Below are 20,882 nucleotides of genomic sequence, written 5' to 3' on the forward strand. Positions count from 1 at the left end.
TGGTTCTTTTTGATTTTTTTCCTTCCAAACTAGTAATAATCGTTTCATCAATTTCAATTATCCATTTTGTTGTTTTAGAACCTTCATGTCGATTATAATTAGGAGATATGTAAGGTTCTTGTGCATTAGGTTCCTATGCATTGCCATCTTCGACATGGTCAATTATGCAATTTGGATTATGACTTGGTGGCATTTCTTCTTCAAAATTTTCATTCTCCAAATTTTCAATTTCGGCATTATCGTTTTCAATACATACATTTTCATTCCCCAACTGTACATATTCATTATCTGACTCTATGATTTCACCTTCGATTAATTCATAAACTTGACTGATATTTAGCATACCTTGTTTTTTTCTTCAGTGTTCCATTTTGTCCCTTTTCCTATATGTCGCAATGTCTTCATTGGATATCTTCCTTTTGCGTTTATCCTTTCGACGATTGTTGCTCCTCATTCAGATGACAAATTCGAACACCTAAGGTTATATTTTCAAATTTTTTTTGATTAGTTGGGCCCCAAAACATGACTTTTTCCAAAACTCGTGAAAAAGTGATGTTGTCGGGTCTGCAGGGACAGGGAATTATTGGGAATTAGTGCTAGTAAAATTGGATATCTGATTATGCAAAAAGAATTTTTGGGAAGAAAACTTGCTATAATTTCCCTCCTTTGCCATAATTATATTAATATTATGAAAATCATTAGAGGGAACTAACTTTGGTTTATTACTAAGCTAATAGTATAGTAATATTAATATATAATAGTATCAATAGTATAACAGTATTAATATATAATAGTATTAATATATAGTATTAATATAGCTATAGTATCAATATTATTATTATACCCATAATAGTATTAATATTATTACTATAGATATAATAGTGTAAATATTTAGTGTTTATTTATATTATTATTATTATTATGCTACAATATAGTATTAATATATATATTATTATCATAGCTATAATAGTATTATTATTATTACTATAGATATAATAATATTAATATTTAATTTTTATTTATATTATTATTATTATTATCATAAAATAGTATATATATATCCTTTCATTTTTTAACCCATATACATATGAACGATTCAAATATGTCCTTATGGGTCCTAGGAACCCTAGGGACATATGTCGTCGATTAATAGGTCAAAGGGGGTCATAGGTCACCCTTTGACCTATATGAATGATTTGAATATGTCCCTATGGGTCCTAGAACCCCTAGGGACATATGCCGTAATTTAATGGGTCAAAGGGGGACATAGGTCACCCTATGACCCCCTTTGACCCATATGAACGATTCGAATATGTTCTTAAGGCTCCTAGGACCCCTAAGGACATATGTCATCATTTAATGGGTCAAAGGGGGTCATAGGTCAACCTATGACCCCCTTTCACCCATATGAACAATTCGAATATGTCCTTAGGGGTTCTAGGACCCCTAGAGACATATGTCATCGTTTAATGGGTCAAAGGGCGTCATAAGTCACCTATGATGCCCTTGACCCATATGAACAATTTGAATATGTCCTTAGGGGTCCTGGGACCCCTAAGGACATATTCGAATCATTCATATGGGCCAAATGACCTATGACCCCCTTTGACCCATATGAACAATTCAAAATGTCCCTAGGGTTCTAGGACCCCTAGTGACATATGTCATTGTTTAATGGCTCAAAGGGGGCCATAAGTCACCCTATGATCCCCTTTGACCCATATGAATGATTAGAATATGTTCTTAGGGCTCCCAGGACCCCTTAGGACATATCTCGTCGTTTAATGGATCAAAGGGGGTCATAGGTCATGCTATGAGCCCCTTTGACCCATATGAACAATTCGAATATGTCCCCAGGAGTTATAGGACCCCCAGAGAAATATGTAGTTATTTAATGGGTCAAAGGGGGTCATAGGTCACCCTATGAATCCTTTTGACCCATATGAACAATTCGAATATGTCCCTAAGGGTTATAGGAACCCTAGAGACATATGTCATCGTTTAATAGGTCAAAGGGGCTCATAGGTCAACTATGACCCCTTTGACCAATATGAATGATTCAAATATGTCTCTAGGGGTCCTAGGACCCGTAAAGATATATTTGAATCATTCATATGGGTCAAAGGGGGTCATAGGTCACCCTATGAAGCCCTCTGACCCATATGACCAATTTGAAATATCCCTAGGGGTTCTAGGACCCCTAGCGAAATATGTCGTTGTTTAATGGTTCAAAGGGGGTCATAGGTCACCTATGACGCTCTTGACCCATATGAACGAATATGCTCCTAAGGGTTCGAGGACCCCTAGCGACATATGTCATCGTTTAATGGGTCAAAGAGGATCATAGGTCACCCTATGACCCCGTTTGACCCATATTACCCATTTGAATATGTCCTTAGGGGTTTTAGGACCCCTAGAGACATATGTTGTTGTTTAATGGGTCAAAGAGAGTCATAGGTCACCCTATGACCCCCTTTTACCCATATTACCCATTCGAATATGTCCCTAGTGACCCTAGGACCCCTAAGGACATATGTCATCATTTAATGGGTCAAAGGGACCTATGACCCCCTTTGACCCATATTACCCATTCGAATATGTCCCTAGAGGTTCTAGGACCCTTAGACACATATGTCATCGTTTAATGGGTCAAAGGGGGTCATAGGTCACCCTATGACCCTCTTCGACCCATATGAACGATTCAAATATGTCCCTCGGGGTCTTAGGACCCGTAGGGACATATGTCATCATTTAATGGGTCAAAGGGGGTCATAGGTCACCCTATGACCCCCTTTGACCCATATGAACGATTTGAATATATCTGTATGGGTCCTAGGACCAGTACGGACATATGTCATCATTTAATGGGTCAAAGGGGGTCATAGGTCACCCTATGACCCCCTTTGACCCATAAGAACGATTCAAATATGTCCCTAGGGGTCCTAGGAACCCTAGGCACATATATCGTCGTTGAATGGGTCAAAGGGGGTCATAGGGTCTGACCCATATCGCCTATTCGAATTTGTCACTAGGGGTCTTAGGACCCTTAGGGACATAGGTCATCGATTAATGGGTCGAAAGAGGTCATAGGTCACCTTATGACCCCCTTTGACCCATAGGAACAATTCGAATATGTCCCTAGGGGTCCTAGGACCCCTAGAGACACATGTCGTTGTTTAATACCGATATGAACGATTCAAATATGCCCTTAGGGGTAATAGGACCCCTAGAGACATATGTCATTATTTAATGGGTCAAAGGGGGTCATAGGTCTTTGACCCATATGAACGATTCGAATATGTCACTATGGCTCCTAGGACCCCTAGGGACATATGTCATCGTTTAATGGGTCAAAAGGGGTCATAGGTCACCCTATGACCCCCTTTGACTCATAGGAACGATTTGAATATATCCCTAGGGGTCCTACATATGTCATCATTTAATGGGTCAAAAGGGATCACAGGTCACCCTATGACCCACTTTAACCCATATGAACAATTCGAATATGTCCTTAGGGGTCATAGGACCCCTAGGGACATATGTTATCATTTAGTGGGTCAAAGGAGGTCATAGGTCATGCTATGACCCCCTTTGACCCATATGAACGATTCGAATATGTCCCTAGGGGTTGTAGGACCGCTAGGGACATATGTCATCGTTTAATGGGTCAAAAGAGGTCATAGGTCACCCTATGACCCCCTATGACCCATATGGCCCATTTGAATATGTCCCTAGGGGTCCTAGGAACCCTAGGGACATATGTTGTCATTTAATGGGTCAAAAGGGGTCATAGGTCACCCTCTATCTCCCTTTGAACCATATGAACGATTCGAATATGTCTATACCCCTAAAGACATATGTCGTTGTTTAATGGGTCAAAGGGAGTCATAGGTCACCCTATGACCCCATTTAACCTATTGGAACAATTCAAATATGTTTCTAGGATTCTTAGGACCCCTAGGGACATATGTCGTCATTTAATGAGTCAAAGGGCATCACAGGTCACTCTATGACCACCTTTGTCCCATATGAATGATTTGAATATGTCCTTAGGGGTACTAGAACTCCTAAGGACATTTGTCATCGTTTAATGGGTCAAAGGAGGTCATAAGTCACCCTATGACACCCTTTGACCCATATGGCCTATTCGAATATCTCTCTAGGGGTCCTAGGACCCCTAAGGACATACGTCGTCGTTTAATGGGTGAAAGGGGGTCATAAGTCATGCTATGACCTCCTCTGACCAATTTGAACCATTTGAATATGTCCTTAAGGCTCTTATGACCCCTAGGGATATATGTCATCGTTTAATGGGTCAAAGGGAGTCATAGGTCACCCTATGACCCCCTTTGACCCATATGAACAATTTAAATATTTTTCTAAGGGTTTTAGGACCCCTAGAGACATATGTTGTCATTTAATGGGTCAAAGGGACCTATGACCCCCTTTGAATCATATGAATGATTCCAATATGTCCTTAGGGGTCCCAAGACCCCTAAGGACATATATCGTTGTTTAATGGGTCAAATGGGGTCATAGGTCACCCTATGACCCCCTTTGACCCATATGAATGATTCAAATATGTCTCCAGGGGTTATAGGACCCCAAGAGACATATGTCATCATTTAATGGATCAAAGGGGCTCATAGGTCACCCTATGACCCCCTTTGACCCATATGAATAATCTAAATATGTCGCTAGGGGTTATAGGACCCCTAGCAACATATGTCATCGTTTAATGGGTCAAAGGGGGTCATAGGTCAACTATGAGCCCCTTGACCCATATGAATGATTTGAATATGTCCCTAGGGGTCCTAGGACCCCTAGCGACATATTTGAATCGTTCATATGGGTGACCTTTGACCTATATGAACAATTCGAAATGTTACTAGGGGTTTTAGGACCCCCTTGACAGATATGAATGAATATGTTCCTATGGGTTTGAGGACACCTAGTGACATATGTCATCATTTAATGGGTCAAAGAGGTCATAGATCACCCTATGACCCCCTTTGACCCATATTACCCATTCGAATATGTTCCTAGGGGTTCTAGGACCCCTAGCGACATATGTCATCGTTTAATGGGTCAAACAGAGTCATAGGTCACCCTATGACCCCCTTTGACCCATATTACTCATTCGAATATGTCCCTAGGACCCCTAGGGACATATGTCATCATTTAATGGGTCAAAGGTATTTATAACCCTCTTTGACCCATATTAACCATTCGAATATGTCCCTAGGGGTTCTAGGAACCCTAGAGACATATGTCGTTGTTTAGTATGTCAAAGGGGGTCATAGGTCACCTTATAACCCCCTTTGACCCATATGAACCATTCAAATATGTCTCTTGGAGATATAGGATGCCTAGGGATATATGTCGTCATTTAATGGGTCAAAAGTGGTCATAGGTCACCCTATGACCCACTTTAACCCATATGAATAATCCAAATATGTCCCTATGGGTCTTAGGACCCCTAGGCACATATGTCATCATTTAATGGGTCAAAGGGGGTCATAGGTCACCCTATGACCTCCTTTGACCCATAAGAACGATTTGAATATGTCCCTAGGGGTCCCAGGAACCCTAGACACATATGTCGTCGTTTAATGGGTCAGACCTATGACCCCCTTTGACCCATAGGAACGATTTGAATATGTCCCTAGGGGTCCTAGGACCCCTACGGATATATGTCGTTGTTTAATGTGTCAAAGTGGGTCATAGGTCACCCTATGACCCCCTTTGACCTATTGGAACGATTGGAATAAATCCGTAGGGTTTCTAGGACCCATAGAGACATAATCGTCGTTTAATGGGTCAAAAGGCGTCATAGGTCACTTGTGATGCCCTTGACCCATATGAATAATTTTAATATGTCTTTAGGGGTCCTAGGACCCCTAAGGACATATTTGAATTGTTCATATGGGTCAAAGGGGGTCATAGCTCAACCTATGACCCCCTTTGACCCATATGAACAATTCAAAATGTCCCAAAGGGTTCTAGGACCCCTAGTGACATAGGTTGTTGTTTAATGGGTCAAAGGGGGTCATAGGTCACCCTATGATCCCCTTTGACCCATATGAACAATTCAAATATGTCCTTAGGGGTCTCAAGACCCCTAAAGACATATGTCGTCATTTAATGGATCAAAGGGGTTCATAGGTCACCTTATGAGCCCTTTTGACCCATATGAATGATTTGAATATGTCCCTAGGAGTTATAGGACCCCTAGAGACACATGTCGTTATTTAATGGGTCAAAGGGGGTCATAGGTCACCCTATGAATCCCTTTGACCCATATGAACAATTCGAATATGTCCCTAGAGGTTCTAGGAACCCTAGAGACATATGTTGTCGTTTAATGGGTCAAAGGGGGTCATAGGTCACCCTATGAACCTCTTTGACCCATATGAACAATTGGAAATTTCTCTAGGGGTTCTAGGACCCCTAGCGACATATGTCATCATTTAATGGTTCAAAGAGGGTCATAGGTCACCTATGACCCCCTTGACCCATATGAACGAATATGTTCCTAGGGGTCTGAGGACTCCTAGTGACATATGTCATAATTTAATGGGTCAAAGAGGATCATAGGTCACCCTATGAACCCCTTTGATGCATATTATCCATTCGAATATGTCCCTAGGGGTTCGTGGACCCCTAGAGACATATGTCATTGTTTAATGGGTCAAAAAGAGTCATAGGTCACCCTATGACCCCCTTTAACCCATATTACCCATTCGAATATGTCCCTAGCGGTCTTAGGACCCCTAGGGACATATGTGGTCTTTTAATGGGTCAAAGGGACCTATGACCCCCTTTGACCAATCTTACCCATTCAAATATGTCCCTAGGGGTTCTAGAACCCCTAAACACATATGTCGTCATTTAATGTGACCCTCTTTGACCCATATGAATGATTCAAATATGTCCCTCGGGGCGCTAGAACCCGTAGGGACATATATCATCATTTAATGGGTCAAACATGGTCATAGGTCACCCTATGACCCCTTTTGACCCATATGAACGATTTGAATATGTCCGTATGGGTCCTAGGATGTCCAAGGACATATGTCATCATTTAATGGGTCAAAGGGGGTCATAAGTCACCCTATGACCCCCTTTGACCCATAAGAACAATTCGAATATGTCCGTAGAGGTCCTAGTACCCCTAGGGACATATGTCATCGTAAAATGGGTCACAGGGGATCATAGGGTGACCTATGACCCCCTCTGACCCATATAGCCTATTCAAATATGTCACTAGGGGTCCTAGGACCCCTAAGGACATATGTCATCTATTAATGGGTCAAACGAGGTCATAGGTCACCCTATGACCCCCATTGAACTATAAGAACAATTTGAATATGTCCATAGGGGTCCTAGGACCCCTAGGGACATATGTCATCATTTAATGGGTCAAAGGGGGTCATAGGTCACTCTATGACCCCCTTTGACGGATATAAACGATTCAAATATGTCCCTAGGGGTCATAGGACCCCTAGGGACATATGTCATTGTTTAATGGGTCAAAGGGGCTATTAGGTCACCCTATGACCCTCTTTGACTCATATGAATGATTCGAATATGTCTCTGTGGGTCCTAGGACCCCTAGGGACATATGTCATTGTTTAATGGGTCAAAGGGGGTCATAGGTGACCCTATGACCTCTTTTGACCCATAGGAACGATTTGAATATATCCCTATGGGTCCTACATATGTCATCGTTTAATGGTTCAAACGGGGTCATAGGTCACCCTATGACCCACTTTAACCCATATGAACAATTTGAATATGTCCTTAGGGGTCATAAGACCCCTAAGGACATATGTCATCGTTTAGTGGGTCAAAAGAGGTCATGCTATGACCTCCTTTGACCCATATGAACAATTCGAATATGTCTCTAGGGGTCGTAGGACCACTAGGGACATATGTCATTGTTCAATGGGTCAAAAGAGGTCATTTGTCGCCCTATGACCCCCTTTGACACATATGGCCCATTCGAATATGTCCCTAGGGGTCCTAGGACCCCTAGGGACATATGTTGTCATTTAATGGGACAAAAGAGGTCATAGGTCACCCTATGTCTCTCTTTGACCCATATGAACGATTCGAATATGTCTATAGGGGTCCCATGACCCCTAGAGACATATGTCGTTGTTTAATGGGTCAAAGGGAGTCATAGGTCACCCTATGACGCCCTTTGACCCATAGGAACGATTTAAATATGTCCCTAGGATTCTTATGACCCCTAGGGACATATGTCATCATTTAATGGGTCAAAGGACATTACAGGTCACTCTATCACCACCTTTGACCCATATGAATGATTCGAATATGTCTTTAGGGGTACTAGAACCCTAGGGACATATGTCATCATTTGATGGGTCAAAAGAGGTCATAAGTCACCCTATGACCCCCTTTGACCCATATGGCCTATTCGAATTTTTCTCTAGGGGTCCTAGGACCCCTGAGGACATACTTCATTGTTTAATGAGTCAAAGGGGGTCATAAGTCATTTTATGACCCCCTCTGACCAATTTGAACAATTTGAATATGTCCTTAAAGATCTTATGACCCCTAGAGATATATGTTATTTTTTAATGGGTCACAGGGAGTCATAGGTCACCATATGACCTCCTTTGACCCATATGAACAATTCAAATATTTTTCTAAGGGTTCCAGGACCCGTAGAGACATATGTCATCATTTAATGGGTCAAAATGGGTCATAGGTCACCCTATGACCCCCTTTGAGCCATATGAATGATTAGAATATGTCCTTAAGGGTCCCAGGATCCCTAAGGACATATGTCACTATTTAATGGGTCAAAGAGGGTCATAAGTTACCCTAGGACCCCTTTTGACCCATATGAGCTATGACCCCCTTTGACCTATATGAATGATTCGAATATGTCCCTATGGATTATAGGACCCTAAGAGACATATGTCGTCATTTAATGGGTCAAAGGGGGTCATAGGTCACCCTACGACCCCCTTTGACCCATATGAATAATTTGAATATGTCTCTAGGGATTATAGGACCCTAAGAGACATATGTCATCGTTTAATGGGTCAAAGAGGGTCATAGGTCACCCTACGACCCTCTTTGATCCATATGAATAATTCGAATATATCTCTAAGAGTTCTAGGACCCCTAACAACATATGTCGTCATTTAATGGGTCAAAGGGGGTCATAGGTCAACTATGAGCCCCTTTACCCATATGAATGATTTAAATATGTCCCTAGGGGTCCTAGGACCCCTAGCAACATATTCAAATCATTCATATGGGTGACCTTTGAACCTTATGAACAATTTGAAATGTCCCTAGGGGTTATAGGACCCCTAGAGACATATGTCATCGTTTAATGGGTCGAAGGGGGTCATAGGTGACCCCATATGAATGAATATGTTCCTAGGGGTCTGAGGACTCCTAGTGACATATGTCATCATTTAATTGGTCAAAGAGGTCATAGATCACCCTATGACCCCCTTTGACCCATATTACACATTCGAATATGTCCCCAGGGGTTCTAGGATCCCTAAAGACATATGTCATCATTTAATGGGTCAAACAGAGTCATAAGTCACCCTATGACCCCCTTTGACCCATATTATCCATTCGAATATGTCCCTAGGGGTCCTAGTACCCCTAGGGACATATGTCATCATTTAATAGGTCAAAGGGACCTATGACCCTCTTTAACCCATATTACCCATTCAAATATGTCCTTAGGGGTTCTAGGACACCTAGAGACATATGTCGTTGTTTAATGTGTCAAAGGGGGTCATAGGACACCTTATGACCCCCTTTGATCCATATGAACAATTCAAATATGTCCCTTGGAGATCTAGGACCCTTAGGGACATATGTCATCGTTTAATGTGTCAAAAGGGGTCATAGGTTACCCTATGACCCACTTTGACCCATATGAAAGATTCAAATATGTCCCTATGGGTCCTAGGATCCCTAGGGACATATGTCATCGTTTAATGGGTCAAAGGGGGTCATAGGTCACCCTCTGACCCCCTTTTACCCATACGAACGATTCAAATATGTCCCTAGGGGTCCTAGGACCCCTACAGACATATGTCATCGTTTAATGGGTCAAAAGGGGTCATAGGTCACCCTATGACCCCCTTTGACCCATATGGCCCATACGAATATGTCACTAGGGGACCTAGGACCTCTAGGGACATATGTCATTAATTAATGGGTCAAAGGTGGTCATAGGTCACCTTATGACACCCTTTGACCCATATGAACGATTCGAATATGTCCTTAGGGGTCCTAGGACCCCTAAGGACATATGTCATCCTTTAATGGGTCAAAGGGGGTCATAGGTCACCCTATGACCCCCTTTGACCCATATGAACGATTTGAATATGTCCCTATGGGTCTTAGGACCCCTAGGGACATATGTCATCATTTAATAGGTCAAAGGGGGTCATAGGTCATCTTATGACCCCCTTTGACCCATATAAATGATTCAAATATGTCCCTGTGGGTCCTAGGACCCCTAAGGACATATGTCGTCATTTAATGGGTCAAAGGTGGTGATAGGTCACCCTATGACCCCCTTTGACCCATAAGAACGATTTGAATATATCCCTAGGGGTCTAAGGACTGTTAGGGACATATGTTGTCGTTTAATGAGTCAAAGGGGGTCATATGTCACCCTATGACCCCCTTTGACCCATATGAATGATTTGTATATGTCCCTAGGGGTCTCAGGACCCCTAGGGACATATGTCATCATTTAATGGTTGAAAGGTAACCTATGACCCCCTTTGACCCATATGAGCAATTCAAATATGTCCCTAGGGTTCGTAGGACCTCTATGGACATATGTTGTTGTTCAATGGGTCAAAAGGGGGTCATAGGTCACCCTATGACCCCCTTTGACCCATATGGCCAATTCGAATATGTCCCTAGGGGTCCTAGGACCCTTAGGAACATATGTTATCATTTAATGGGTCAAAGGGGGTCATAGGTCACCCTATGTCTCCCTTTGACCCATATTTACGATTTGAATATGTCGGTAGGTGTCCCATGACCCCTAGGGACATATGTCGTCATTTAATTGGTCAAAGGGAGTCATAGGTCACCCTATGACCCCCTTTGACTCATAAGAATTATTTGAATGTTCCTAAGATTCTTAGGACCCCTAAGGACATATGTCGTCATTTAATGGGTCAAAAGAGGTCATAGGTCACCCTATGTCCACTTTTGACCCGTATGAACGATTCGAATATGTCGTTAGGGGTACTAGAATCCCTAAGGACATATGTCATCATTTAATGGGTCAAAGGGGGTCATAGGGTAACTTATGACCCCCTTTGACCCATTAAATGATGACATATGTCCCTAGGGGTCCTAGGACCCATAGGGACATATTTGAATGAGCCATATGGGTGAAAGGGGGTCATAGGGTACCCTATGACCCCCTTTGACCCATTAAATGATGACATATGTTCTTAGGGGTTCTAGTACCTCTAAGGACATATTTGAATCGTTCATATGGGTCAAAGGTGGACATAGGGTGACCTATGACCCCTTTTGACCCATTAAATGATGACATATGTCTCTAGGGGTCCTAAAAATCTTAGGAACATATTCGAATGATTCCTATGGGTCAAAGGGGGTCATAGGGTGACCTATGACTCTCTTTGACCAATTAAATGACTACATATGTCCCTAGGGGTCATGTGACCCCTACTGACATTTTCAGACTCATATGGCCCATTCAAATATGTCCCTAAGACCCCTAGGGACATATGTCATCATTTAATGGGTCAAAGGGGGTCATAAGTTATCCTATGACACCCTCTGACCAATTTGAACAATTTGAATATGTCCTTAGGGATCTTATGACCCTTAGGGATATATGTCATCATTTAATGGGTCAAAGGGAGTCATAGAAAACAATTTGAATATGTCCCTAGGGGTTTTAGGACCACTAGAGACATATGTCATCGTTTAATGGGTCAAAGGGGGTCATAGGTCACCCTATGACCCCCTTTGACCCATATGAAAGTTTTGAATATGTCTTTAGGGGTCTTGGGACCCCTAAGGACATATGTCATCATTTAATGGGTCAAAGGGGGTCATAGGACCCATATGAACGATTCAAATATTTCTCTAAGGGTTATAGGACCCCCAGAGACATATGTTGTTGTTTAATGGGTCAAAGGGGGTCATAGGGTCAAAGGGGGTCATAGGTCACCCTATGACCCCCTTTGACACATATGAACAATTTGAATATGTCCTTAGGGGTTGTACGACTCTTAGAGACATATGTCATCTATTAATGGGTCAAAGGGCATCATAGGTCACCCTATGACCCCCTTTGACCCATATGAATGATTTGAAATATCCCTAGGGGTTCTAGGACCCCTAGAGACATATGTTGTCGTTTAATGGGTCAAAGGGGGTCATAGGTCACCTATGACCCCCTTGACCCATATGAACGAATATGTTCCTAGGGGTCCATGGACCCCTAGCAACATATGTCGTCGTTTAATGGGTCAAAGAGGGTCATAGGTCACACTATGACCCCCTTTGACCCATATTACCCATTCAAATATATCCATAGGGGTTCTAAGACCCCTAGAGACATATGTCGTCATTTAATGGGTCAAAGAGAGTCATAGGTCACCCTATGACCCCCTTTGACCCATATTACCCATTCGAATATGTCCCTAGGGGTCCTAGGACACCTAGGGACATATTTCATCATTTAATGGGTCAAAGGGACCTATGAGCCCCTTTGACCCATATGAACGATTCAAATATGTCCCTTGGGGTCCTAGGACCCGTAGAGACATATTGTTATTTAATGGGTGAAAATGACTCATAAGTCACCTAATGACCCCCTTTGACCCATATTAACCATTGTAATATGTTTCTAGGGCTCCTAGGACCCTTAAGGACATATGTCGTCGTTTAATGCGTCAAAGGGGTTCAATGGTTGACCTATGACCCCCTTTGACTCATATATATTAATATGTATACATATTTAATATAATAGATATGTATATTATTAACATATATAATATATCTATGACGTTATTATATATATTAATAACATATATATATATATATATATATATATATATATATATATATATATATATATATATATATATATATATATATATATATATATATATATATATATATAACAAAAATATTATGTTATTATATATATATATATATATACATATTAATATAATAATATAATACATATTATATTTAATGAAAATATTACGTTATTATATTTAGTAAAAATAATAATAATATAAATTATATTTATAGATTGTAATAAGATTAACATAATATATTATTATATATTGCTAGATTATATTTTATATCTTTACATTACATTAATATATATATATATATATATATATATATATAAAATGTATTAAAATACGTCTTTACATAGTAATATAAGTGAAAAAACTCATAAATAATAAGCTATGACGTTTAAACCCAATTTTCCCTCCAAAATGGGTTGGGATTTTGAATTTTCAAATCGCAACATATTGGATATTGGATTAATAATCGGATATCTGATTTGGCTTGTATTTACCAAGCCTATCCGGTCAACCCAAAAGACATGTTTAAAGAAGTTTTAGTGATACTCAGACTTCGGGTAGCCGTCTGACAATGTTATTTTGATCAAAATTGAATAAAATGAAATGGGTTTTTTAATATCGCTCTCTAGATTCCATCAATATAATTTTTATCAAATTCTGAGTTTGATAAGTATTTATTAGTTAATTATCAATGAAGATAATTGTAAAGTGATGATTGACATACTGATTGAAAAATAGCTATAACTTTCAAATGGTATAACATTTTTTAAATCTAAAAGTTGCGTCACATTCTATACTTCAGCTAGTATAAGAAAAAAAATAAAAAATTTAAATTTGAAATTTTTTTCTATTAGTTAGGGTGGTCAGACACGGGACTTTTTTTTTCGAAAATGTTTTGGGAGAAAATTCATATTTAATTATTTATTTGGAATAAAAATATCAAAAAATATGCGTCACATCTGGGCATGAGTCTACTTTTCATATCTATAATTATATTAAAAAAATATTATGATTTGATTTTGATTAAGGTGGTCAGACATACACCTACTTTTTATTTTCCCCTTGAAATTTTCTTAGTACTGCATTAAAATTCAAACTTTTATCCAATTAATTATTTTTTTCTCCTTATAAGGCCTAGTAGTTTAAAACTACATTCAATTTCTTACAGATTTTTTTTTTTCAACTTTTTGATATAAATTACATAACCACTTCAAAATTATGTGTCAAGTTGACATAAACCTGATTTGGAAATTTTTCACTACCACTTAAGGCCATAATTTTGTACACCATGATCTTGCACATACCCTATTATGTTACATTTATTGATTATACAACTAGAAAAATATGAGTTTATTTTCTTAGACAGAAATATGATGTATTTCAAACTTTGAAGATTATTGTAGTTGTGAATTTGAAGATTATTGCTCAACTAATGGTATTCATAGATAGAAAACTATTCCAAGGACTCCATAGGAAAATGAAGTGGTTGAATGCATGAATAGGACTATAATAGAGTGCACAAGGAGCATGAGGTTGCATGCTAGGTTGCCCTTACACATATGGGCAGAGTATATCAATACTATTGTATATTTGTTTAATAGAGGTCCCTCTACTCCTTTGGGATGTGGTATTCCAGAGGAAGCATGGACTGGTAAGAAGGTGAGTTATTGTTTTCTCAAAACTTTCAATTGTGAAGCATTTTCTCACATAGATTCTAAAAATACAACCAAGCTGAAAACTGAGTCAAAGAAATGTGTATTTTTTGGATATCGCATTAATGAATTTGGTTATAAGCTTTGGGATTTTGAAAATCATAAAATTTTAAGCAGGAATGTCATATTCAATGAGAAAGTGTTGTACAAAGATGTGTTGCAGCAACATCAGAAGAAAGAAGATGATTATGTAGTGCTAGATGATACTCCACAAACTAATGTTCCAACCATTCCTCATGTCGTGCAACAACTGCAACAACAAATACCACACACACTGGTGAACCTAAATGTTATGATGAATTTGTGCAGGTGGATACAAAGATTCACTGGGGGTCTGTAATGAAGGCAAAATGGACTCTTTGCTAAAGAATAAGACATGAGATTTATGCAAGTTGCCTGTAGGTAAAAGAGCTTTATAGAATAATTGGGTTTACAGGTTAAAAGAAGAGGATGGAGGTAAGAAAAGATTTAAAGCCAAGTTAGTTGTGAAAGGATTTTCACATAAAAAAGGCATTGATTTTGATGAGATTTTTTCTCATGTTGTTTAAATGACTTCTATCTATATTATTTTAAGTCTTGTAGCTACTAAAGATTTTCATTTAGAGCAACTTGATGTTAAAACAACCTTCCTTCATGGTGATTTGGATGAAGAGATATATATGGCTTAGCCATAGGGTTTTGAGGTCAAAGGTAAGGAGAACTTAGTTTGCAAATTGAAGAATTGTTTGTATGGCTTAAAATAGGCACCTTGGCAATGGTATCTAAAACTCGACACTTTTATGCATGAGCATGGATATCTCAAATGCCATTTAGATTATTGTGTTTATTTTAAGAGGTTGGATGATGATAGCTACATTATTCTATATTTATATGTTCATGATATGCTTGTAATTGGGTCTAACATGGATCACATTAAGGGGTTGAAACGCCAGTTAGCACATGCATTTGCTATGAACGATTTGGGGGCAGAAAAACAAATCTTTGGTATGAAGATATGGAGAGATAGGAAGAAGAGAACATTGATGCTATCTCAAGCTGATTATGTGGAAAAGGTGTTGCAACATTTCTCTATAGAGAATGCTAAAGCTATCAACATACCTTTACCTAGTCATTTTAAGTTGACTAAGGAGATGTGTCCCAAGACATAAGAAGAAGAGGATAAGATGTCCAAGGTACCCTATGCTTTAGCTGTAGGAAGCTTGATGTATGGTATGGTATGTACTAGGCTAGATATTGCACATGTAGTGGGAGTTGCTAGCCGGTATATGAGTCATCCAGGAATTGAGCATTGGAATGAAGTTAAATGGATTCTCAGATATTTGAGAGGAACATCCAATAAGTTTTTACACTTTGGAGGCTCTACTAGTACTTTAAAGTGATATGTTGACTCAGATTTGGTAGGGGATATTGATAATATGTGAAGTACCATAGGTTATGTCTTTACTATTAGTGGGGCAATTGTAAGCTGGATTCCTAGGTTACAAAAGGTTAATGCTTTATCCACTACAGAGGTAGAGTATGTAGTTGCTATAGAGGTAGCCAAGGAAATGATATGGCTTCAGTTCTTCTTCGAAGAATTGGGACACCCTTAGAAGGATAATTATTTGTTTATAGATAATCAAAGTGCCATTCATCTTGCAAATAATTTAGCTCTACATTCAAAGACCAAACACATTCAATTGCAATACCATTTCATTCAGTCAATTTTGGAGGATGGATAGTTAAAGTTGGAGAATGTATACAAATGACAGTCCAGTAGATATGTTGACAAAGGTGGTAACAAGGGAGAAGCTAAACTCCTATTCAACTTCGATTAGTTTGCTAGACTAAACATGAATAAAAGAATAGTAGAGTCCAAGGTGGTTTGATTTAGTGGGAGCCTCATAGAGTAGCGTCATAGCTATAGGATTAGTCTCCAAGTGGAAGATTATTATTTAGTGTGGAGCTTGATTAGTCCCTAAGTGGGAGATTGTTAGATTGTGGTGACTGATTAGGAAAGTACTATTTGGTTAGACATGTAATTATTAATTATAACCCTAAAGTGGTAAAATTACTTGTATAAAAGAGCTTAGGGTTAGGGGTTATTTCATAGTTGTGATGCGAAATTGGTTCTTGTAGCGATATTGAGCTGTAAGGGATTACAGATTCTAATCAGGTTATAATCATTGGATTGTAATAATATTAGACTTGCTATTTGGTGGATGTAGCCCAGTGATTGGGTGAACCATGTTAAATCTTGGTATCTTGTGTTCTTTACTTTATGATCTATTATTTTATGTTATTGGATATATTTGCATGTAATTGTTATTTCTATTTGTGGTTTAATCCTAACAATAATTATATTATAAATATATATATTTTCAAGCTATAAAAACTCGGCCTTACTACATTGACTCAAAAAATCATACAAAATAAATAGAATGTCATTCAAATTAAATTAGTAATGGTAAAACTCATTCTCGATAAATGGTAATAGGTTGTATAATTCTAGGTTAAATAATAATGCCACCTAAAGAAAAAATATAATATTATTACTAATAAATTCATTTAAACTATTTAGATTCTAAAAAATAGTAACATAATACATATCTTATCATGAGAAGAGCATATCTAAAAATCATATTACACGCCACTTCATAAACTTTGGAGTAGTGCAATAATTTCAAATTAGGAAACCAGACCCCATAAATATGAAGCTCTACATGCTATGAGGGTTAGAGAATGTGAATCAAAGTATTCCATTTTGATGTTTAAGATACCATGAAGATGTGGCTTTTCAACCTATTTAATAATAGTTGAAACAATATGAGATTTAAAAAATCTAACTTCTTGATGGTTAATATTGTTTCATGATTAACGAGTCACTTGATCCCCACCAACATGGGGGAGCTTACCTTTGAAACGAAACAAATATGGAAGGCACAACCCCTTGCCTTGCTACCAAACATAGATTAGCACTCTTTTGTTCTAGAACTTTCTTGGATAAGGGATGGCCATACTTCTTTGAATAAGCTCATACATTCATAGCAATAATGAGGGATTGAAATAATCAACACCATATTAATGCGTAATATTGAGCACCATAGAAAACCTAAATTGGGTCAAACTAGGTGCACCAATCTCCAAAGAGTTACATCCAACTGAGGGTGCAAGATGCCATTAAATCGACATTCTTTTCATGGGGAAGACCTAGGTCAAAACTTCCAAAGACATGTTAGTCTGTAATGATGGTTATCATATGGCATTCAAAATTTGAGAAGAACCAAATGGGATTTTGGATTATCATATGGCTCTCAAAATTTGAGAAGAACCAAATGGGATTATATGGACAATATTACTTAGTAGAGAAAGCTAGGTCAAGTCTTGTGTGAAATTTATCAAAACATATTCGGTTGATGTGGATACCCTAATTTAGGGATTGAAAAATTCAAAATAAATTAAATCAAATAACAAAAACACAGAATAATCTCCTATTAACCTGAACTCAAAGCTTAGAAAAATGATATTTAAAGAACTAATTTGTTCATACCAAAATTTGCTTCCCTATTCTCAGAAGAAATAATAAAATTGATCTTGATGAAAATAACATTCATAGAGCATGAGGTGGCCCTGGTGATAATAAAGAATGTAAACAACATTCACACAACTATAGTGAGATGCATGATGACCCCTAGGAAAATCAATTATCACATGCTTAGGGGATGAATCCCTCATTGTTAGAGATCAATTTCACAATGGATAAATTAGACAATCTCAAAACCTACCGTGGAAATCAAATATAGGGTATGCATGTTTCCAAACTATGAAAAATGAAATATAGGGTATTGCATGTATGGAAAATATAGTAGCAGAAACAAACCACGTGAAAAGTTCACATAATGCCATCTATAAAAGCTTCATGTAGCATGACACCTTTCCATCACTTCTAATTTTTCTACTAATTATTTGAATGGAAAATAAAAAGACTATCAAGAAAAAAAGTTGCAAACAATGAAAAAAAGAAATAAAATATGATAAATTCAAAAAGACATTGTTTAATCTATTAATTGATAGAAAACATAGGATATAATGCACAATGTGTGGATTTCAATACACAACCTAATTGGAAACATGCACTCGAAAACTTTAGTCTCTTGCCTAAATGGTAGGGACTAACAGTCGTAATCAAGTTTAAGATTTTTCTTGTATAAACAAAAAGTTGAGTTTGTACTAGTAGTAAAACAATAAAATATCATAGAATTGGAAGAAAATTGTCTACTTAGATGTTTTTATTAGATGTTAGAAGCTTTTCTAATATCCTTAGGGTCATAATAGTTTCCCTCTTGTGAGTTGTCTTATAATATAACAACCATATTCTTTATAATTATTAATTTCAAGAATATGAAAAATTACTATCTATATTCATTATTATAAAGACTATATGATCTAGACGATAGAAAATAGAGGGATGTCTCTAGAAAATATGATTCCTTATCTTACTCAATCCACATGCCATTAAGTAACACTAGTTGATTGGTTCTAGATAAAGGTACTTCTACGTATAAGAAAATAAGTTTGTGACAATAATGATAAATGAATTAAATGATTTTTTAAAGAAACATGACTGTATAATTTAATTATAAGATGTAAATTATTTAATTGTTTTATTTAAAATAATCTCTTTTAAATCAATTATTACTAAAAGTGCAGCCTAGATTTATTTTATGAAGTCTGTCATTTTAAAATAGGAAATAGCTATTATAAATGTGAGACACTATGACAAACTATAGTTTTTGAGGCAACCTATAAAGTGCAAACAAATAAAAGAAGTAATTATATAAGACGTCATATCAGTATCAAAATAAAATATTTCCCAAATGATATGCACCACATGAAAATCGAAATCAACCATTAATTATATTTCTTATATCCATACTAACAAACACAAAAGAAGATTCGAAGTATACACCTTTTGTCTCCATTCTACATAATAATATGACATGACTAGAGACTTGAAGTTAATATGCCCTTCGATAAGATGAAAACTGCGTCGAAAGCAAAAATAAGTTGAATGGATGAAATCGAATTTGCTTACAATATCTCGCGATGATTCCAGAAGACAAAATGTAAATAAATCTGAATTGTCATAGAAGACAATTGATTGTACTGACAAACGCATTATGGATTTTCTGAGCTACTTTCCAGGGATTGTAAATATTATTATTATTTGATATGGTCAATGCATATTTATTGCTTGTACATATTATGTCACATGGTTGGTGTATATTTACTCTCAAAGTTATATCTAGCTTCAATCTTATTAACATATTCTCATTATTATGTTTGATGATGTTTAAGAATGATTAACTAAGGTTTATTCTTTTAATATAAAAGAAATTAATAATAGTATTAAAAATGTAATGTATTTTTATTATGGTTGTCTTTGAGGACTATTATTGGATATTCAACACTCAATTTATATCAACTGACTTCTATTAAATTGTCTATAACTGCATTCATATATTAATTATACTTTCTTATTTAAAATTATTTAATAAACAATTATATCAATTGGTTTGTACTATTAGAATGAGAGAAAAAAATCATGTCATGAAAACAACTATAAATTTATTATATCAAAATGATGAAATTTAGTTATTGAATTCCATAATGTTTAAGAACAATTGTTTAAACTAGACAAGTTAATATAAATGATGATTAATTGAAAATAAAATTTAAAAAATCTAATTAACATTAAAATAATAATTACATCTATTTTTTGTTATAATATGTCTTGCATGTCCAATGTATATATATTTATAAACTATAAATCATAAACTTAATACACATGCAATCTCCAATATCTGAAATCAATAGTAGTGAGTCGTAGACCTTAAAATGTTATAGTTATCATCAATCTAAGTTAAGGATATTGATTTCAAGGTATACCACTCACTTCAAGGTATAATAGTAAACTTTACAAACTATTGATTTTGGATATTGGAGATTGGATGTGTATTAAGTTTAGGATTCATAGTTTATAAAAGGTTGGATTGCCTCACATTTTATAACTATGTTTCTCGAC

Source organism: Cupressus sempervirens, chromosome 5, assembly GCF_028749045.1.
Source record: "Cupressus sempervirens isolate cs-2001-9-10 chromosome 5, ASM2874904v1, whole genome shotgun sequence".
NCBI classification, from domain to species: Eukaryota; Viridiplantae; Streptophyta; class Pinopsida; order Cupressales; family Cupressaceae; genus Cupressus; species Cupressus sempervirens.